Consider the following 6,000-nt stretch of genomic DNA (forward strand, 5'->3'; position numbering starts at 1 on the left):
TTTGAGAATCATCATTTCCAGGTTTGAGAAACACTGATCAACATTTTTAAAACCTCTTCTGGCCCAAACAAATACTAGATTAATGGAGAAAATAATAACATTAACATTTCCTGGATTCTTTGTCTTTCTGTAAAAACAACATCATTTATATGTGGAGAAAAATGAAATGAAAGGTGTGTGCAGTGACGTCACATGAGCATGAGCAGGTGTAATCTGAACACCTGTGATCGGATCCCTCAGGTCGGATGTGAACAGCAGGTGTGTGGATCATTTAGGCAGCAGTGACCACATGTTTGTCTCCGCTGTCCTCGTCCTGCTTCTGTCTCCGTGTGGAAGAAGAAACTCCGACTGATAAACACAAAGTGGAACATTCCAAATATATCGACACAGAGGGGAACAGTGGAATGTACCAAGTCACGGAAAGTATACCATGGCCTTCACGTCAGTGTCGCTTTGTGCAGGAGCAGCTCCACCTGAAATTAATCAATGTTCATGTTCTCATTGAAATGCTGCCACCTGCTGGACGAACGTTTCCCCTTCATCCAGCTGCTGAAAGGATCCACTTGTAGTTCTTATCTTAAAAGTATAAACATAGATGATTCATTTCAAAAGTTGTGTGTAAAGTGTCACAGTTGTTTACTGTCATGAGACTGTTACTGTAGAGAATGGAGTGCATTTCACAGTTGGACATAAAGGCGAAGTGGTTGAACACTAACCTTTTTTTTCTTAATATTATTTCACTTGCGCACCTTAGTGTCACCAAAGATGGACAATCACAGTATAAGCACTTAGTGAGTTGAGTTGAATTTGTTTAAAATAGATATACAATTTGGAGAATTATTTACATGTAGTAGCACAGCATTATGTTTGGGTCAAAAATGTCCAAATATAAACTGTCAAAAAAAAGTCATACTATGTAATATGTCGTCCAAAATCACCAAAAAAAGTCATAGTATAGTATGTCGTTCAAATCAGAAAGCTTGATTTAATTCTTTAAAAAAAAACAATCGTTTGTTGTTAGTTTACACCTGCACAATATTATCGTTATGGGCAGATATTGGTTTAAAAAGTTTTATGGGATATGTGCGAGGTCTGCCGATATGACTAATGACTGCACTCTGATATATGGGCTTATTATTATTATTATTATTATTATTATTATAACAAAGAAATAAATAAAACTGAATATCTTTTGGTTTGTGGACAAAGTTTAAAATCCAAGTTTTTGCACCATAGTAATAAATACTGGTCGACATTGCTTTGTCCACTGAGGGGTGCTGTTGCCCCTCTGGATTCTGAAGGTCATGAATGAATGAATATGGAAAAGTGTGCCATGGAATATATTTTTAGATAATTGAGTGAATGAGAAGTCATCAAAGCATCAGGGGGTTCTTCCTCCCCCCGAGGACGGTTAAACTGTTCTGTCTCTGTGTCCTCTCTCAGACGATGAATGGGGGTAAAACTAAACTAGTGCAGCTCAGATCGATACTCAATCACATTTACCTACTTAGCCGTGTGAGATGGGGCCTCTCGCAGAGGACGATGAAGGTGTTTGGACACAGGCGCCGCTCTCCCCTGTCGCCTGTAAGCTGTTAGGTTTGTAACAAACGCAGAGACGACTGTACGACTGCGTTAACTTGTAGCTCATTTAACATGTCAGTGGTTTTAATGAGAAGTGGCGCACACTGGGCCCCATGAATGTCAATGATCCTCTGTACCGCGGGGGCACTTAATCTCCACTACTGCACGCGTTCTGACAAACAAGGGACATCGTGTTACAAATGACTCTGTGGAGAAAAGAGAGGGTTTGTGGTCACGTGAATCCAGCATTGATTTTCTTTCCCCAACTCTATACGTTATAGATGTTAACATGTGGTCTGTGTGAAAACTGGATGTGACAGTGACGGTGTCAGAGGATCATCTGTGTCCTTTCATACACATCAGTGATCCTGTGAAATCATTTGAGGGTGATCTCTTCTGGAGAAAACAGGACGAACACATCCTTCTTGAAGAAATGTATATATACATGTTTTAAATTTAGACTTTTTTCCCCCCCAAAAAAACACAAAGTATATTAATGTATAGATAATGAGAGTCGGTGCACCAGGACTTTGACAGGAATACAAGATCCATGAGGATATGATGCCATGTGATGCCATAGCATACCATACTAAACCAAACCATACCATGCAATGCAATACCATGCTATGCTATGCCATATCTTAGTATACCATGCAATGCGATACCATGCTTTGTCATGCCATGCCATGCCATGCCATGCCATAGCATAACATAGCATAGCATAGCATAGCATAGCATAGCATACTAAACCAAACCATACCAAACCATGCAATGCAATACCATGCCATGCCATGCCATGCCATAGCATAGCATACTAAACCAAACCATATCATAGCATACCATGTGATGCCATGCCATAGCATACCATAGCATACCATGCAATGCGAAACCATGCCATGCTATGCCATGCCATGCCATGCCATGCCATGCCATGCCATGCCATAGCATAGCATACCATGCAATGCGATACCATGCAATGCCGTAGCATAGCATAGCATAGCATAGCATACCATGCAATGCGATACCACGCTATGCCATGCCATAGCATAGCATACTATACCAAACCATGCCATGCCATGCCATAGCATAGCATACTATACCAAACCATATCATAGCATACCATAGCATAGCATAGCATAGCATACTATACCAAACCATATCATAGCATACCATATCATAGCATACCATAGCATACCATGTGATGCCATGCCATAGCATATCATAGCATACCATAGCATACCATGTGATGCCATGCCATAGCATACCATAGCATACCATGCAATGCGAAACCATGCTATGCCATGCCATGCCATAGCAAAGCATAGCATAGCATAGCATAGCATAGCATAGCATAGCATGCAATGCAATGTTATTTATTTATCCGGTCACTGATTCTGGTTCAGCAGCAGCATTATAGATTGGTGGATGAACACATTTTTCTGTTTATTGTGTTTAAATATGGGGGATTCTGAATCTGAGTCTGTTTGAGGGGAGGAGTTGGTGTTCACTGTTGGATGAGACATCTGATCTTCAAAGGTGGGAATATTGACGATATTTAGAGTCTGATTTAAAATTGTTGCTGAAATAACCATATATCACTTCCTGTTCCTTATATTCAAACCCCTGGTCCTAGAAGAGAACTCTTTTTGAAGGACGTTCTTATTATTGAAGCTGCAGCACAGAGACAGAAGGGTGTGTGTGTGTGTGTGTGTGGAGAAATAACTGCATCCACTGTCTTCATCCAGACAACCCTGATAAGGTCATAAATGAATAAATTATCCAATGAATGAATTATTGATAAGATTACAGTATGGTCGCAGTTGTGTGTACTTGAGTGTACTGCCTGGTAGTAATACTGAAAAAATATGTGAAATAAAGGAAGCCACATTTCCCGATTAGGAGTTTAAAAACAAAGGTTAAGCATGACTATGATAAAACCACTGTAGAGCTATGACTCAGCATTATTAGAGTTCAACTGTATATAACATGATTGTGCAGTGATTACTTTGCTTTATGTTTCCTTTACTTACCCCCATTAAACTCGACAAAGTACTGCCCAAGTTATTATTTATTTGCATTTGTAGATGTTGTTGTTAAGGGGTTTAAAGTAACAGAAATTAAATGTGCAGATGCTGAAGCAGCTGATACTGTCCTCAGTGACTGTGACAGTGATTTAGTTTATTCATGGCAGTGGATCAAAGAAGATTAATAAATGAAATCAGTGATTTTTCTTTTTTTGCATGAGAAAGTGCACATTTATTTATTGGTTTAAATATACTTGTTTTTATTTTAATTTAGAAGCAAAATTAAGTTTACAAAATATTTAACTTCGGAATGAAGCTTAGCTCCATAATTCAAATGTCAAATGATTGCATTAAATTGGGGTTACACTTTCAGTCTGGGTTCAAGGAATATTTATATCAAAACACTTCAAATTAGATTATTATACTGCGTCATAAATGATTGCAAAGTACCATAACATTATACAATTCATCTCATGTATTTAAAGCAATTCCTGAAATACAGATTATGTGAGTGCTGCAGTCATTTGATTACACTGTGTTCACTTGGAATCATCTCCCATGGTCCATGGTCATCGCTTTATGGATTTCTTGCGTAATCTAAGAGGCCTAATTCCTCCCGTGGGCGGCTTTAAACGAAGGCCTTTCTTCACAGCGATCAGCAAAAAGTGCACATTCTGCCAACAGTCACATTTCTACTGTCTCGTGGCCTCGCAAGAAGCCAAAGAAGCCTCACGGTGAAACACCTTAAGTAAGCTTTTTTTTCATCAGACTGAAGTGCTTGTTTCATCTCACCTGGGTTGTTGGATTAGTTCATGGCCAGCGCCAGGGTTCAGGAGCCCAGTCAAAGAAGAGCTGAGTCCTTGATCTCGGAGAGTGACCAAACCCCCCCCCCTCATCTCCTGTGTGACAGCTTTCCGTGACAAATGGAGTGGCATCGCTGATGGATAATGAAAAATGGAGGGGAAGAGACAGGTTTTTCTTTTTTTTATGGGTTGAATAGAAAAAATGTTTGCTTGCTTGATACAGACAGAAGATTTAAGATAGATTTAATAATCCTTAAATCGTGGCAATGATGAATATTTGTGCTATAAGAGATGTAACCTTTTACCTTTCATTTTTTTAATGTAGCTACTTTTCTGATGTCTTTTGACGCCTCGTCCACTGCGTCCTCTGCCAGTGTGGAAAACTCAGTAAAACTGAGTGAATGTGACCCACTTGTTGAAACTAGTTATTCCCATGAGGAGACAAAGGAGCAACAGAGGAAATGTTGTCTAATGCCATCAGAGGGTGGAATTTCCTGAGTTTTTTTTTTAAAGAATATGTGGCTTTGAATTCTGCACAGGCCACACGGTGGTGTAGTGGTTAGCACATTCTCTCCCCGTGTGTGCATGGGTTTTCTGCGGGTTTGCAATTTGGGGATTAAGTAAATTGGACACTAAATTGAGGTGAGAGAGTGGATGGTTGTGTACCCCATCTATCTTAAATGTGCAGCACCCCCTGCGACCCTCCTGTGGAGGATAAAGCGGTAGAAAATGGATGGAATTCTGCATAATTAATTGTTTTTTCTGTGTCTTGCTGCCTCACACAATTCCCCAAATGATGGAACTTACACGTTGGACCACACTGACTTTTTGTATTGTATTATAAATCCATGGGAAGAGTAGAAAAATCACAATTGAACAATATATTTATTGACATTTTCTTCTATATACGTACACTTGTATATATACTAGAGCTGCAACTAACGATTATTTTCATAATCGATTAATCTGTCGATTATTTTCACGCTTCAAACCGATTTAATCGATTATTGAAATAGTTGTTGATTCATTTAATATTCGATTAATAATCAATTAATAATTTCAGCTCTAATACACACTCAATTATGTCCATATGTAGACCTGTGCCTAATTAAAGAGAACCATACACATCACAAATTGTCAACTGTAATTTAATGACCTAATATAATAATTACAGGTATTTGAACGCATTAATAGGGTTTTACTGCTAAATCAATACTTTTAACAAACACATTAAACGCTTCACATATCTTTTCTTCCTTTCCCAAAACATTACGATGGATATTTGGCATCTAATAGATGCACATCTATGATTATTCGTTCAACTTTTGCTGTACTTGTTGACAAAAAGTACAGCATCCATTGGAATAATTTTGTTTTTTTTCTACTTATTTTCACACCTACAGGCAATTTAGAGCCTCACCTGCACAGGAAGCTGCTGCAGAAAAACAACACAACCATGGAGAGAACATGGCCAAAGGCTGTGAGGCAGTAATGACCACTGTGCACCTCCGTGCTGTGGAGGGGGAAGAGTACGTGAGTGGAAACAAACATGATGAATTCACTTGTTTGTTTGTTTTTTTTGAAACAAAACA

This window comes from Solea solea, chromosome 4 (assembly GCF_958295425.1).
Source record: "Solea solea chromosome 4, fSolSol10.1, whole genome shotgun sequence".
Classification (NCBI taxonomy): domain Eukaryota; kingdom Metazoa; phylum Chordata; class Actinopteri; order Pleuronectiformes; family Soleidae; genus Solea; species Solea solea.